Consider the following 18,506-nt stretch of genomic DNA (forward strand, 5'->3'; position numbering starts at 1 on the left):
AATTGTATTGCAATATTTTTTTTATTACACCACATTATTTTACTGCATATTAGCACAGATATTGCAGAACAGTAGAAGATGGTCAATCATTTCCACCATGAGATATACACAAGTTCTGGGTAAAAATGGGGTCAAGAATACCTTACATGAGAATTAACTTGAAACTAAGTCATACCTAAGAAGCTCTTCCTAATCACTTTAATATTTTCTCACACTTTGACTTAAAGTAGATAAATTGTATTTCTGTTACTGTAATATTTATACTGAGCTACAATCTTTAATTATTTGAATGGTGTAAAATATAATGAACCCTGATACACTGATGATAAATGACAATGTTTTTGAATGATCAACAATGTTAAATGAAAATGATAAATTAACATTAAAATAGAAAAAAGCTATTTAATTTACAATGACATTTTAATGTACCGAACCAGTGCATTAAAAGAAAAAAATCATTTTACATTTATTAATTTTTATTTTTCACCCACAGTACATATATTTAATTGATTTTAATACCATTTCCACACCTGGTGGAAGTCCAAGGCTCTTTCTTCAAAACCTCATCCAGTTCTAAATATTCTTGTCGAAGACCATAAAGAATTATTATCCATTTTCAAGGACCTACAAGGCAAGGGTGGAAAAGAAACAAAAGTAAAAATTAAAAATGGAAGTTTAAAAATAAATCTAAAACTACATCCTAAATCATTTTCTTAAACAAAATTAATAACTGGAATGCCCAAATTTTGCATTTATTATTAAGCAAAAATAATGAGTGACCCGATTTGCTGTATCAAAATGGCAATATTTATTTAATGGTAAGTGTTTTAATCCAAAACAATTTGAAAATGCAGTAAAGCATCCTTCAGTTGTTTAGTAAGAGTAAATTATCAGGACTATACCTTGGAAAATGTATTCTGCAAGTACTTTGCTTTATTTACTCCTGCTCCACAAAACAAAATAGTGGTCAAGCTGCTAAGTGTACTTTGGCAATGACATTGATATGAATTCTGATGCAGTTTACATAATTAATAATAACTTAATGTCTTCTTTACTATCCTCCTCACAATATTAACAAATGAAATATACAGTATATTAAGCCTGATTTTTCCCTCCTGCATTGTTGCTTTTTTTTTTTTTTTAATTTTTGGAAAGTAAAGATTAGGGGCCTCGTGTACAAATGGTGTGTACGCACAAAAATGTTGCTTACTACTGTCTCCACTCTCATTTCGAGATGTATAAAAACAAAATTTGAAGTTAAGTCATGCACATTTAAACAGCAGCCTTACACCATACATACGCACTTTTCTGCTTGGGTTTGTAAAGCGGCGGCACCAAATGTCAAAACAGTGCTACTGTTTGTGTAGTCATTCTTTTTTAGATTCACATCCATGATGTGGGCTGTATCAAATATATAAAAATGAATTTCATGTCGTTTAAAAATTTAAGGCACTTGATTGTAATAATTTTGTAACAATATGCACAGATAGGCCAAACTATTCGTAATATCATGGCTGCTTTAATGTTGTTACTCTCAGTGCACCAAAGAGAGTATTTTAACCCGTTTATTGTGTTTGTGTGTACCTTTACCACTACACACGTTGTGTTTGGAGAGCAGAGGTCTACAATTTACAGCAGAGGATAATGCTTTTTTATAGCAAACACTGCCTCAAGAAAGCCACTAGCATCTGCATGGATTCCACTCACCCATGCCACAGTCTATTTGAACATTTCCCTTCTGGCAAATGCTTCACAGCCTTTCCTGTACACACCTTGAGACTCTGAAAACAGTCCCAAGAGCTATAAATGCACTCAATCAGTCCATCAACTGCTCCTGGTAGAACTGTTTGTACTTAGAATTACCTCACTTTAAACTTGCACTACAACTGTAATATTGCACAACCTGAGCCACTGTATGAACCATTTGTACTATCTGCACTATATGTACATGTATGTTGTACTTATGCTTTCATATTGCATAGTTTTCGTTTTTTATTGTATTACTATTTTATCTTTTTATAGGAAAATACATTTATGGAGAATTTGCATATTGAATCTCACTGTCCTTCTGATGCATGAATTGTGTCAGACTGCAACACATAAAGAATGAATTCCCACAGATGAGTGGCAGTGACACTTAAGACATCCACTGGCCAAAAACCCCAGGTCGAGTACTGGACACACTAAGGAATAACCAAGGGTCAGCTTAGATGAATAGCTACAAGGCATTAAGGCACCTCACATTATGAACATCTCTAGAAGTCAAAAGAAGCATTATGACTGGAGCACCAAGCTGCACAAGGTAAAGAGAGACAATATCAATACTCATTCTGTGCAATTCAAATAACTTTTGACCAACTTTAAGGGGATTGAAATATTTTAATTACACAAATAATCAATAAAAGGTGAACAAACATGTTACAAATAATTCATAAAATGTGGTTCAGGGAACTACATTAAACAAAAAAAAAAAAAAAAAGAAAGTGTAGGAGAGAAAAACACTAAGTTCAAATTCAATTTTTTATTTAGGGATGACAACATCCACAAGGTATCAATGAAGATGATGGAACAGGTGGTTATTAGGAAATTCAAGAGTGAATTGGGCAGTCTAATAAGCTCCATACTACTCATTAACCTGGCTTTTCTATTAGCACCTAGCATGGTATATTTTAACTCTCCCTATTTCTGTATGTGCAGCAGAACACTTGGCACCGAGAATACCTTAAACAAGCTTATAGAGAAGTTGTAGTCACTAACTGATTCAAAGTCATGCTATCATAAAGATAAAAAACTGCAATCTAAACACGGTTTATAAGAAGTATAGTTTAAAATTTCACATTAACCACGTGTAATGCTTATTTTTGCTTAAAATGAAGACACAAGCAGATTGGACTAAAAATGAAAAACAACAGACTGAAGGTGATGCTGATGAAGATTCAAATGTCAAAGAATGCAACCCTAAAACAAACAGTCATATAGAATGTGGAACTTTCTGATTAACTACAAACATATGCAACCACAATATTGCTGCACAACTTTATTTGTTGGTGCAGCAGCTTCCCAACTAATGCACAAAGACCCCTCCACCTACATTCAAAAGTATCTGGTTGCACTCAGCAACTAAAAACACAAGAATAGCATTATAGCATTTTTCCTCTACATTTTGGGGGTCAGGTGAAGGCGTAAGGCACCAGTGCCCAAGTTGGTAGGTGCTATTACCTGTCATATGTAATATACAAGCTTGCTGTTACAATAAACAGGCCAGATGAAACAGAGGGTTCAGCCAGTTACCTTACCAATAAGCCAACCACAGTGTGCAGTATCTTCATGGCCGCCAACGCTGCATTTCCTCAAAATAAATGGCCCAGGCCAGTGAGTCACGATACTCGTCAGTCTCATCTCGGCGTTACAGATGACTTGTGTGTTAATGGAATGTCACTTTTCATAGTTAACAAAAGCAGCTTCATTCTCACTGGAGGTGTTATTGCAAGGAAAATACAATGTATTTGCTCAAACTAGAAGCACTGGATACTGCTGCATAAAACATGTTTTACGTACATGCACCCACACCATATAAACACTGGACGTAGCATATCGACAGCCAGTTAATGGCTTTCATTACAGCAGGCATGACAAAGTGAAGCTTGGCAGAGATATTCCTGACCTATCAGCCAGGTCTTTGAGAAGGGACAACAGGTAGCAGATATAAATTGACAAAAAAACAAACAAAGAAAATGTTCAGGGCAAATAAACAGCATTGCCCCTTTTTAAAGGGAATTAAAATATAGTCTGCACAGCATTGTCATCACTTTTGACTTTTAGGTGATTGGACTATACCAAAGTCCTGTGGCAGGCCTTACTGAAATATCTACTGTCTATTATTGACAAAATGGTTGAATCAAGTCATGTCAAACCTTCCCCATCTTTAATATGGTCTTTTAACTAAACAATAATAAAGTTAAATAATTATTGTTAGGAAAATATTAAATAGCTTAGTTCATCAGAAGAAACTGAAATGTCAATAACACTATGTAGGCTTTTAACATCCACTGTTATCAGCAAGGACAATTGGTGTAATGAAACAGTTTCTTTCCCAGGCTACAACTAGCTTAGGTCCTTCCCTCCTGTGTACATCAAATACTGGACTGAATTAGATTACTTCCCTTGTGTGTCTTGGGGTAAAGTAAACATGCAATTCTTGTGCACCCATAAATAAAAACAGGCATCTCCATTGCTGCTGACATTTTATACTGAAACAGTGCAAAGCAGCTGGCACAAATCCAAACTGGAAGTTGTTTGCGAAACCACAAAATAAAGCCAGCTTTTGGTTTCATCACCATCTCTGGCTCCTGTCTACAATCGGCACAACAATACTCTGTAACGAAGTCTGAGTACTTCTAGCACTTTTATCAGGAATGTTCAATAGCAGCACTATTACAATTACACATAAAATAAATGGAAATTAATTTGCTTTAACATCCTGTTTTATTATGACAGAATAAGAAAATAGTTAAAAGATGCAATTCTTCATTCATTTCTGTTACTGTCAAGGCAACTGGGCTAATCTGCATCTTAATTTTTTTGATAATTATCACATAACTGAAAAGGGATTTTTTTTTTTTTTTTTACCCTTAACCATCATAGGCGAATGCCCAACTGTCTCACATGTTAAAACAATGCCCCAAATACTCTAATGGGCATATTCTTTTCAGGATACTGGAGAGTTGAGGTATATCCCAATAGCATGGGGCATAATACATGGTGGGGAAGTTGGTGGTCACCAAGAAAGTCGATATTTTGCTGCTAAATTTTGTAGTGAACATAAATGTGATAGGTATCAATGGCATGGCTGGCACCTTGTAAGAATAGCCCTTGGGAGAAATACGTGGATCTCCCAATAGAATTGGCAATATAGCCAAAACAGCATGATGGGGGGAAAAAAACAAACAAAACAAAAAGAAAAAAAGTGTTAACTGTTGCAAAGTATAGTAAATAAAGCTTCATGTACACTGCAGTGAAAGGTCCTCTTTAGAATTAAATGCAATCAATGACAATGCATGAAGATAAGAAGGATCAAACAAGAATTGTGTTTTAATTCTACGTAAATAAACCTATACACAACAAAAATAGAATTACAAAAGACCTGTGAAATTCATGTTTACATATTTATTCTTAGCAATATTTAATCTAACATTTTCCTGTAAAAAGCTTGCTTGTTTTGAAAATATAGTTATAAACTGCCATTATCAAAATACATCCTATTTTTTTATTTATTTTTAAACTAGCAAAATACCCGCTTCAGCAGCGGAGAAGTAGTGTGTTAAAGAAGTTATGAAAAAGAAAAGGAAACATTTAACGTTTTAAAAATAACTTAACATGATTGTCAATGTCATTGTTTTGTGACTGTTATGAGTGTTGCTGTCATCAAGGATTTGACTATCATTATTTCTTTTAATCAGGTTCGTATTTGGATGACGTGTTGTGTTGAAGTTACATTCCGTGTTTGTCAACCGTTGTAAAGATAACAGGTTTCAATCGTCGAAGTGTTCACTACCCAAATCGGTACTCCTGAATCTAAGATGTTTAACAGGCATTCCCGGTATTAAGATGTGGATTTGCCTGCGAATATTTAGTGGCAAACTATGAACTTAATTTAAACTTAAGCTTTACACCTTGCTTTCCTATTGATATGACTACAAAGGCTTGTGCAGCTTCAGAGGGTTGTTCCTTTCTTACTGCATCAATAAACAGCTCGTCTTCCTCTTTATCTGAGACATCACACACTGCATGCACGGGTTTACCTTTCCCAGTCCTGCAAACTTTAGTGAAGTGGTTCAATTTACCACATTTTTTACACTGTCTTCCTTTAGCTGGACATTGACTTTTTCCACCGTGTGCTTTGTTTCCGCAGTAGCTGCACCTATGAATATGCTTGTATGTGTCACTCACTTCATATTCTTTTGCTGCCTTCTCAATTGTGTAATGCGCGTTTTGTTCAGCGAGTTAGTCATGCACTATACAGTGTGCAACAACCAGAGGCATTATGTCTGTTGTGTGTAGTGAAAAGGCAGCAGATCATAGCACCTGCACAAAAGAAAGGGAGATGAAATCTGAATAAAAATCAATGACATCATGTGCCATTGCAGGGAGTTCTAGCCTGGTGTCACTCTAGCAGAAGGAGGGTTGCTCTGATGATGCAAGCGACTCCAGCAAAGTTGGATGTGGTAGTAGAGTAACTCTGTAGGAAGCAGGGGGAAGATTCTGCTGCAAAGGCTCAACTAGTAAGAGAAAAGGCCAGTAATGAGAAAGAGAGATGTGGTGAAAAGTAGAGTGCTTCATTGTAAGTGGGCAACCCAACCTTCTAGCAGAAGTTTGCACAAGGAAGAATGGAACCCTAGACAAGACTCCAGTAATCTTCAAGAAATCAACATGTACTGTACATGATGGGATGTGGAAATAAAGCCATGTCAACTCTGTATATTCATTGCAATTGCTTATTCATCTAATCTCCACAAAGAAGGGATCAAACCCAGTCTCTGGTACTATTATACAGTGGTTCTGAACAATTAACCCAACATGCACCAACTTCATATTTTGGAAGATGCTAAAGTAGTTCGCGGGACTCCATATGGACACAGTGAAAATATGTAAACTCTACTCACAGACTGGTTATGCCCAAAATAAAACCAAAGCCACAGGAGCTATCTGGCAGTGGTGCTAAATACATTGCCACCGTACTGCCTATACTTTCTACACCTCATATTGTGGGGTTTGAAATCCTAAAGCTTAGATTTATGTCTTCTTGCACAGATTTCATCCTTATACCACCAGCACCTCCATCACCCTCAAAAGGTTGATTTCACATCACATTACTCATTGAAGACAGCAGTCATTTTAGTCAATCATCTAATTAAAACTAATAGTTGATTCATTAAGTAATGTCTACATTTATGTCCACCGATGCCCAAGTCAGCCACCAAATAAAACCTTACAGAGAAAAAAGGCCCACTTCTGAAGCTTTCAGTTTTAAAGAAGTACTGTTGCTACAGTAGATTAACAAAACCAACATAATACCCAAAGACAGACAGAGGCTCAGTGACCTTTATTAATACTGTAAATGTGAAGTATAGAAAGAATTTGCCAGATTTTTGGAGAATAATAATAATGTTTTATTTATGTAGCACCATTCATACACTCAAGGACACTTTACAATTAAATACAGGAGAGTAGAAATTGCATACATGAAGAATAATACTCATTGAAGAGATGTGTTTTTAACAGATGTTTGAAATTAATAATATACTTTTCCATGTGAAGGCTGAGAGGGAGAGAATTCCAAGTTTTTGGGGCTATCACTCTGAAAGCTCTGCCACTCATAGTTATTACCCTGTATTTAGGTACAGTGAGTAACTTAGTGTCTGATGATCATAATGCACAGGCAGGAGAGTAAGGAAGCAGCAGCTCAGACAGATAATGAGGGGCTAAACCATGAAGGGTTTTAAAAGTGAGAAGGATAATTTTATATTTGATTCTTGAAGAAACCGGTAACCAATGTAACTCACACAGGATAGGAGTGATGTGAGCAGATTTTTTGTGTGTGTGTGTGTAAGTAAACAAGCAGCAGAATCCTGAACATATTGTAATCTGTTGATATATTTAGTCGGAAGGCAATAAAACAAAGCATTGCAATAGTCCAGGCGGGTAGTGATGAAAGCGTGAATGAGTGACTCAGTATCTTTCACACTGAGGAAAGAATGCAGATGAGCAATGTTGCGAAGATGAAAAAAGGCTGTCTGTACTATTGAGCTGATGTGTGATTGAAAAGTAAGAAGCTGGTCAAAGATGACACCCAAGTTACGGACTGATGCTGAGGGTTAAACCAGGATCCCATTAATATCAATTTTTAGCCCACGAAGGGTAGAGAGGACAGATTTGGTGCCAACTAATAACATTTCTGTTTTATCAGGATTTAGTTGTAAAAATAAAAGAATAATCTGATACCTTATAGTTAGTACCTTTCAATACCAATTACCGTAACTGATTACATTCTTGCCAGACATTTCAATAAACAAGTGCTTTTTGAACTATTTTTTTTTAAAAGCAACTATAACCTATTTGGATCTTTCGTCAGTGTTGTTGGGGATTTTTTGCGTAGCATGAACTCCATACACACACACATACTGTACACTGACAGAACACTATAAAGGAACATGCCATTCTAATGTAGAGAGAATTTTAACTTGACACCCAGGAGGACATCAGTTCACTACTCAATCAGCGTGAACATCATATAAAGATCACAGAAACAATTAAACCGTAAAACTACCAGTGGCATTCATTTTAGATAGAACATTTTTTTCTTGCTAGCCAGTATTGATTTAGAAATGTCTAAAGCAACAGCATTTTGTCCATTTCATCAGATGGAATCAAGACCAGGCATGTTGTGAAGACTTCCAAGAATTATCTGTTTTCTCCAATTATGAATAGATTTAAACATTCATCAAATAGAGAGCTGCACAGTGACACTGCTTCTTTAATGTTAATACATTTTAAACGTACTTGCCATATAGCATTTATTGGAGACTGTCTGAGACATCTTAACTTTTTAAAATGAACTATGAAAATGTGATGCAGTTTTTCATTTATATTTGCCTCATTTTTCAATGTTAATTCAAAAACAGCAGAGTCAAACACGATTAGTTATTAAAATTAAAATAAATAAATCTGTTTGACGAGTTTTCTTTTATTATACTATCCTCTGTCTTTGCTTGCAGTTCAATGGAGACATGTAAACCTGGAGTTAATAGTGTGCGTGCAACTATCAGTACAGAAGTGATCTTGGGATAATGATAAAGGGGTTAAAGTGGTCTAGATTGGTCAGTCTAGTGGCAGAAATATTTCTTTGAAAAACAAAGCACAAATATTTCTTCAAACATCTTGATTAATTTCAGAGCCCTGGGCTAAATCCCACATTAGTCTGTGCAGTGGGTGCCAGACACACTGGCCTGAGTATACAAGGAACATGAAAAGTCATGGAATAGTTCTAGGAAAACGTTAATGAATTCATCTCTGGGCTTGTTAACACCTATGTGTTTTCCTGTGTTCCCCCCAAAGACAGCTGCATAAAACAGGTAATCCCCTGAACAGCAGTAAAACACATTATATTCTATGGCCCCTGTTCACATCACTGCTGAGGGAAACACACTACACAGATCACCTGTGTCTAGCAGTTTCTTTAGTTGTGGCCTTTTCCAGGTTTCTGTATCCTGGAAATAAGATTGAGCACATGCACACAGAAATCACTGTGGAGGAAGGTGAAGTCCTGTCAGCAGACACTTCTTTCCCAATATCAACCATCTCAGACCCCTCTTTAGAATTGCAACTTCTAAATAGCCAACCGATTCTCAAGGTGGACACTGTGCTAAAAGAATATTGAAAAGACATTGTTCAGTATGATGTCTGCACAGGACTGGAAGAGACTCCAGTGTTTTCCTTCACTTGAAATCCATTTTTGTTTTTAAAAACAAGAAATGACAGGTATACACAAGAAAACACATAAACATAGCTGCAGTAACATGCAGTAAAAATGTACATCAACACACATATATGGATTTGCATATGCACAGATGTGAATGGGCCCTTTCAGCACTGGGTGCTATAAATTTTAATTTAACCGTTTTATCTCGAGTATGGCTTCTTAAGCAGCGAATATGTATGAAATGAGACATACTAGAATTCAAATGGGCCAGAAGCTGTGTGACAGTTGAAGAACTTGTCAAAACGTTTATATGTACAAATAAAAAAACTTGAAATAACTTACAACAATATAATAATATTTTAAATCGATAGTTTCTTTATGTAAAGTATTAACTGGAATGCAAACAAAACAAAATCACTAAAATTGAAAGTGACTTTTTCCAGAACAGCTATAAATAAAAGCAAAGTTGATCAATTACAATCTTTACAATTGATAAAATTACAAGATACAAAATAGCAGAACAACAGAGAAATCTCTATTACAAGCCTTACAACTACACTTTCACATGTATAATTTATGCCTTATCTTTTTGATGTACTATAAACACATTTTATAAACTCACTGCAACAGTCTTATTGAATGAACATTCACGGCTTTCAAAGAGCATCACTTAAACATAGATTTTAGTTTTCCTTTAATTTTAATGACAACTGTCATCCAAACTCATTCATTTATACTTTTACAATGATATTGACTCAGACATTTTCATAATCCGGAATTACAGGGATACAAGTAATAATATAAGTATGTAATGGCACATTTTGTACTTTTTCAATAAAATGGACATTATAATTTATTTATTTTTTACTTTTATTCAGGAAAAAGCTCAGGTAAGACATTGGCATTACTTGAAATACACTATTTTTGAAAGCCATTAGTTTAAAATTTGTTTTATTGAAAGGATGTACACCTTGATTTTCAGATTTAAGAGTCAAGATACGGTGTAAAGGGTGTTTAATAAATTCATATGAGAGAGCACTGGAAGGACATTCAACTGCCTATAGGAACAGAATTATCCTTAAACCGATTTGTTTTGTCATACATCCAACCTGGCCATTATGCATGTCAGAAAATTCAGTAAAGTCAATCACACATATCATAAACATTTCTTTTACAATATAGACGGAGACATTCACAAAATTATACCTTTTTGCCAATGATAATTTTTATGATTTGGCTTGGCGCTCAAACATATATAAGCTCAACTAACACAGACATATCTTTGTTCCCCCTCTTTAAACCATGTCTCTGACAGTCATCTGTCTTGAAACTTTGGTCTAGAAAAAAAAAAAAAATTGTAGTTGGTGGCTACCTGTACAGTATATTTAATAGAAGCACAAGGCCAGTTCTTACAGCATATCAATTAGTATAATCTGTCTTGGAGATAAAATACTTGGACAAAGCGAACAATTTTGTTTTTCAGGACCAAGTTTTCCTGAAAACTGAAAACAAATCTAGGGAGAAAAATTTCAATACGCCTAGTGTTGACTAAAAGTTCATTCCTAAATCAGATGAGAGATCATTTTTTATTCTTTACCAAACCTTCGTCATATATATTAATTTAGGCGTGGTTTCTCCCTCTCTTTCTTGGGTATACCACAGATAAGGATATACCAATGACACTAGACTGATCCATATGGGAAAAATGTCTGTCCCTTTCAAATACTGGTATTATTAAAGACATATTTAAGCATATATCCTCTTTTCAGGACATATTTCACTCAGCAAAATGCATATATATTTTGTTATTTTTGACACAGTGTTAATAGGGCTCTCTGTACAAATTCTACTGTACAAATCATAAAGGTCAAAATAAATTACTGTTAATGTAAACTTCTGCACAGTGTTCTTTAAGCAATTTATAAAGGCCACTTATCTAAGGAACTTACCTGTACGACTTTGAAATATCTAAAATGATTTTTATATATATATATATATATATATATATATATATATATATATATATATATATATATATATATATATATATATATATATATATATATTCCATTCATTTATAAATGTGTCTATATTTACATTGCACGCTACTTTGATATGTATTTTCTCATTTCTTCACTCCTAGAAAGCATAAATGATGTTTGATCACTTATATATGTGTGTTTCTCCTTGTAGTTCCATGTGCAGTAAAGATCAAAATAAATATAATGTGGCTGTAATGTCCTTCACCTATGAAACCAGGATTAGTAACAACCACTTGGACAGTGTCTACTACACAGAACAGAGGACAATATGAAATAATGACAGCCTTAATATGAAGCATGCACAAGAAAGCAGTGTTTGAAATAATAATCTGAAAACACATCATGTCCCATTAACCTTTACAAGACTTTGAAATTAAATAAAAATGAATAAATTACAGAGTATGGATAATAGTTGAGTTTAAAAACACTTAGCAGTCGTCGCTAAAGCTCCCACGGTGTCATGCTGTCACTCGTTTCATTTTGGGACTACTGTTTAATAAGATTCTGCTTACTTAGTTGTTTCTTCTTAGCTAGTTCACAGTTAAAGTTTAAACATAAAAGTGAACCAAAAATTCAGTTGGTATAATTTGTGCCTGTGTTGTTTATCATAAGTACTGTAGTTGCTTTATTAAAAAAGAAATAGGAAATACATAAATCATATCAGTCTCTAATTGTTGAAAATTCTGATGCTGCAAAAGTATAGTAGTCATTAAAAGTTCTAAGGATGAGCAGACCTATAATTAAAAGACTGGTTAGAACAATGGAGGAGAGAAAGAAAAAAATAAAAAGTAACCACTAGTACTCTTCCAAAAAAGTACAGATGCGCTGTAATTTCACACTTTATATGTATTTTGATTACAAACAATACTACAATATTGCCTTTCTTACAGATTTAGAAGTTTAAAGTTTGAAATAACTTTAATAAAAGCAAAACAAAAAGTACTAGCAATAGAACAGCAGGGGCAAGTGAAGAAGTTGAACACCTAATCACTGCTGCTGTGAGTAAAACAAAACAAAAAACAAACAAAAAAAAAAAAAAAAACGCTGATGAACTGAATTTATGGGTGCTAATCTAGGTTTGGCAGTGGGAGAGACAGATTAAATTGTAAATGGAAGGGTAAAAAAAAAACCAAACACACACACATTCAAAGTACTAAGAATGGGAATACTAAGTACCAATGTTAGACTTACTGCTAATGAAGAAATATTGCAAGAGATCATTTTTCTTGTTCTTTCTTCTGCAGGAAGTAAATGGGGATGTGTCTTTCATTTTCAGTATCTCTTAGTGTTAGTAGGCAGATTTAATATACTTCATTCATTCCAGGTTTTTCTTTTTCATCCATTACCTATATATTCATTTGAATGTTCCTTGTTTTCATTTTCTTAATCCGTTGTGATTTATACGTTTTGAAGCATTGTTGGCTTCATATTTTTACATAAAATGTCTAAAAATATTGTATAGGTTTCCTTAAGGTTGTTTTTTGCATTTTGATTCAAATTTTTAGTTTTGTCCCCAACCAAAAAAAAAAATCTTATATCTGTACCAAGGCGGCTTAGCTGGCCAAACCTTTATGCATTATAAAACAGAAATTAGAGCACTTTTTTATTTAATTAGACTTGTAATTTGTCACAGTGGTAACGAATTTACTTGGTGCATGGAGGATCCTCCTATGCAACAAATAAATAAATAAAATAAAATAAAAAAAACTATTGAAAGTAAGACAGGAAGGGAAACCTAAAAAAATGTGCAAGGTAGATTTTAAGTAGCCTTTTTGGGTGAAAAGGGAAAAGCCAGGCAGCAGTTTTATATCATAATATGACCAACCAGTACATCAAGATTAACGTTTAATTATGGATCAAAAACAACCTTATATGGTAAGGGAGATGCCCTAAAAAGGATGCCATCATGGGTGATTTTCTACTAAATATTATTTTGAGCTTTGTAGCCTTTTCAATTGTTTTGAGTCTAGAGTTTCCATACAGATATGCTGGTCAGACAGATTTGGAATGAGCACACACACACACACACACACACACACACACACCCAGTAAAAGTGATCAAACATCATTTATGCTTTCTAGGAGTGAAGAAATGAGAAAGTACATATCAGAATAGTGTGCAATGTAAATATAGACATTTAAAAATGAATGGAATAAGGCAAAAAGAAAAACACATCTACTGCATGCTTTTTGTTTTATGACATTTCTAAATTTTCTAATAAACATTTCAAACATTGAGTAAAAAAGTTTGTTCTCTGTTGTTTTTGCCACTTTTGCCAAAGTAAAGGGCAAGACAAAGCTAAGTTTAAGTCACAAGAAAAAATTAAAATGCAAATTACTTTAACAAAACTTTAATATAAAACTCAGACATCAGTATATCTTCAAACATTCAGAGTACTGTAAATTAACTTCAATTTTAACATTGTAACACAGAGTAAATGTTTAATGTGATTTAAATTCATAATGTCAAAAAAATATGCAGAATGACAAACCATGTCCACTTACAATGTGGCACCCATATTAATTGCCTTTTATTAAACCGAGCTATGCTTTAGGTCTGTAAAGACACTGAAATAATACAGAAAAGAAGATGGGGGTTGAGTTTAAAAATGAAAAAGATTGTACTATTCATCATCAAGGAATACAGGACAAAGCAAAAGAAAGCAAAAATGTCTTTTAAATAACATACAAAATTATTTTAGAAATAAAACAGAAATGTAAAGCAAAAAGCTACCTATGATTTCAATGAGAACATAATAAAATTATCTACATTTATTTGAAGTAAAAAGGCAATAACCTAAGTATAAGAAAATATTTTTTTTCTCTATTATTACTGCTAGTCTGTTATACTTTGGTGAGAAGATCAAAGTATAAATGAGAGTGAGATTCTCATTAATAAACATTAAATCTGAAGAATTTCGTTATTAATATCATTTTTACAACAGAAACTCTAAAAATAAATTTATTAAGCTAAACTAGATATCCATGGCACAGGATTAATATTTCTATACTTTCTTTTGAAAGATGGAAAATGTTTAAAACATAAAAATACACTTATTATTTTGCATGATGACTCAGTAAGCAAACATGTAGGAAAAGAATACTTTAAAAATATAATTGAGTTTAATCCCCAAATATTCTACATAAAATTATTCAAGTGTCACATTCTGTGAAAAGACTCACTTATCAATATTTTTGTATAAAGATATTAAGATATATGATTTCCAGTTAACTAGAAATAGTTTCATAGCTGCTTTCTGAACATTGTGTGCATTAATCCAACATTCGTTTTTTGTGGATAAAAGAACTTTAGCATAAATCATATACACCAGTTTAGCTAATATGGTACAGATCTATTCAAATGGCAATCTCCAGAAAGATGTCTTTAAACGGCTTTTGTTTAATTGCATGTACAACTATTTCACAAAATAATTTAAACAGGTCCATTATCCTGGGAATAAACAGGCTGTATTCAAATGTCAGAATTTTAAGAATTGCACATTTTATTGTAAACGAAGGCTATTCAATTTTTCAAGCCAAACTCAGTAAAATGTCTAATTTTTTGGTAATTATTTTTAAAGTCTCATGTTTCCACAAGATAACACAGTACAAGTTCTATCAATATTGAAAACTTCACATCCTCCCTGGATAACAACTACTATGCCAGACAATGTTTCAACACATTATTTTTCAGCACACCAGTTACCTACTGTTTAGTAAGGTAAGGTAATTTTACACATTAACAACCAAATGCTCTTTGTAAACCATTATGCAAGTGTTACACAGTTTCATGCTACTTCTGGTGCTCCTTTCTTAAAATTTCATCATAAAAAAAACACTGAAAAATGATTAATATTTTAGTGATTTGTATAAGTAACGAATATCCTTTACAAAGGTATAAAAACAGATATAACGAATATGATCACTCCTGCTGAAAATGCTTATTATAATATAAAGGTTTTCCTTAAGGACAGTAATTCAATTAAGATGAAAATTGTAACATATAATGATTTAAAATAAACTTTAAATTAATTGACACAAACAAAATTTTGATACCATATCTTTATACCAACTGCAGGAAAAAAAAAACCCAATACAAAGCACAACAAAACTTCACTCAGGATACCTCTTAAGCAATTCTTTAAAATGAATTTAATAAGATAAATAAGCATTAAAATATAGCATACTAGTTCACTACAGTATCAAAATGCCCTCAAGATCTATTCTAACCATAAAGTTGCCATATATTCACATTTTTGATTTTTCAAAGTTAATTAAAAATGGCATTTTCTGCTCAAAACTTGAAAGATATCAAGCATTAGTAATTTATTTAATTAACCAATAAACTGACCAATGACTTAGGACAAAACCATCCCATAATTCTTCATACATCACTGTCCTGTTCAAGTAGACTTTTTATATTATCTTTAAGCAAAAAATGATATTGTTTTAGCTCACTCTTTTCTTTAAAATGAGATGTCATAGATTTTGGACACATCACATTATACTGAACTTTAATAATTACTACCTACATGAAATGCCACCTGCTGTTTAACAAATGCAATCAAATAACGGATTCTTTTTCAGAAAATGTGTAGTTTGTGGTTTCAAAATAAATCATCAGGATACTCTCTCTCAAAAAGCTTGAAAGGGACTTATCTATCACCTAAGAAGGGAGCCCTAACCAATATTTACCAAGGAATGAGATTACGGTTTTATGGAAAATCAATTTATTTAAGGATATTTAAAAAGAGTTTGCTCTACTTGCCAATGACCACAATAAAATTTTACATCTTGGCAAAATTATTTTTAATGAAATGCATAAATATTACTATAACACTTAAACTGACATTCATCGGGAAGTGAAGTGTGGAGATTAACATTTGCGAAAATGCATTTCTTCTCTTCTTGCTTCTGTTTATTCTGTTAATTTTTTTCATTTTTTTTTTTTTTTAAAAAGGACTAAAACTGATAAATTAAGAATATACTAATTCAACGATTAAGCCATAACATCATAGCAAAACTGGATGGAGAAAAAATAACTCTCAATTAAATTACATTTATGTGAAGAAATGAAACTTGCATTCCAAAAGCTTTTTGTGCCAATTCATGTCATTAAATACTTCGAATTAATACCAGATTAGTAAGAAATGAAACTATGCTACAAACTGACTTTAAAAAAAAAAAAAAAAATTCGAAGTTGTTATAAGCTATAGACAATTGTAAAAATCTATGTATTTAGAATCCAAAACAACTTGAAATACGTATCCATACAAAATCAATTTAAGAGTAATATTTGTAGATTCCTTAAAGAATAAACAATTCTTAAACATATTATCATTGCACATTTTATACTTTTGTTTGCAGTGTTTTTGGTTTTAAGTTTAAATACAAACTGATAAATATGTAGCTACTACTGAGGCTGTACAGTTTGATTAGTTAGATTTCCCCATTATAAAAGCAAGCATATACAGAAATATTTTATTGCAAAACAAATTATGCACTTTTGTGTTACCTTTATGGTGCCTATTAGTATACAGGCCAATGCCTCATGTTTAAAAATCTCTCTATATATTTCTATCATAAAAGGTATTTTTTGCATATATGAAATTGGATCCAAGTGGCACAATCATTAGATTTAAGAAGAATGTTAAAAATTCCAATACATACAAGTCGAATATCTGTTTGATATTTAAAATTGTTGAATTTTCATGTAATATAAAGCATTCAAATAATTTTATAGATTAAATACCCATAATAGTGTTGGTGCTTCATATTAAACACACAATCTGTAAAACAGTAAATATTTATTTTGACATATACAAATAAGTAATTATTTTAAAATTTATATACAACATGTGTAGCTGTTTTAATGAACACATGTGGCACATGTTGAAGCCAATGTAAAAAATTAAAGTACAAATTGCTAAATCTGGATTAATACAAATTTGACATTACACAGCATTTTAATACCCCAGTTAGTTTAATGTCCATATAATGTAACATACATAAGTTAGAAAACACTCTTAAAGCTTTATAAAGGATGCAAAACAAATGAAACATATACAGTACATGACAGTAATCTCCTCCATCCCATCCCTCAAAGTAAAAAGGCAAATATGTTCAAAAAATTGTAAACTGTTAATAAAAACTAAGCTAAAGAAAATGAATAACTATAAAAATTAACAATGTACTCAACTTAAATAAATTCCAGTAAAGTGTAAATAGTAATTGTACAAATAAGCCAGGTGATTAGCAAAGAATAAGTCTTGTACACATCAAATCGTTTAATATGGTGTCTAGTAATATGAACAAGCAAAATACATTCAGCTGTCAAAGACTGCAATTGATTTATCTTAAAAAAATAAATAAAAAACTGTACTGTTTATGACCAAAGAGAAGTGACACAACAATTGCCAATGTTCAGCTATAGAAATAGAGTACTACAAAAATGGTTGTGTACAAGTTTCAAAGGACAAAACGGCCATGACCCTTTAAATCACCAAAGTTTACCAGGTGAAAAAACAATCATTTCAAATGCTGTGGAGCAGTACAGGAAAAAAATCAACAGCCTGACAAGCAGAATTCTGCAACACCATTATCTTCTCCTCAACCTTCAAGTCTCACCAGTGTATATACACTGAGCCTTGTCTGAATGAACTGCAAGAACCATGAGATGCCTCGTTTGATTTACACAATCAAATCAACGTTATAGTCAAATCGATTGAGACCTAAAGCACAAAATAAATATGGCATAGAAACCATGGATTTTTTGCGTCAGACATATCATATAAAGTTCAGCGACTCGTGTTGCTGCAAATTAAAAAAAAAATACTGTAAAAAAATACTGTACATCCAAAATAAATAACATTGCACAACTGAAGTTTTCTGCAAGTCGTTTTTATCAGTCATGTTAAGCACATGGCTAAATAACGGCACATAAAAGGAAAAAAGATAGACTGTCCACTGCATCATATTTTAGATTA

General features: G+C 32.7%; 1 protein-coding gene across 3 annotated transcripts in view; it reads right to left on the reverse strand.

Annotated features, from left to right (window-relative positions):
- Positions 1-18,506, reverse strand: part of plag1 (pleiomorphic adenoma gene 1) — a 37,604-nt gene that overhangs the window by 18,005 nt on the left and 1,093 nt on the right. Inside the window, exon 2 of one of the 3 annotated variants that reach the window (XM_039754526.1) lies at positions 531-624. The exons of 1 other annotated variant lie outside the window; for it this stretch is intronic. The gene's annotated coding sequence lies outside the window, so the exon portion shown is untranslated. Of the gene's footprint in view, positions 1-519; positions 625-18,506 lie in introns of all 3 variants that reach the window. One more of the 3 variants, XM_039754527.1, reaches the window with a different exon arrangement.

This window comes from Polypterus senegalus, chromosome 5 (assembly GCF_016835505.1).
Source record: "Polypterus senegalus isolate Bchr_013 chromosome 5, ASM1683550v1, whole genome shotgun sequence".
NCBI lineage: Eukaryota > Metazoa > Chordata > Cladistia > Polypteriformes > Polypteridae > Polypterus > Polypterus senegalus.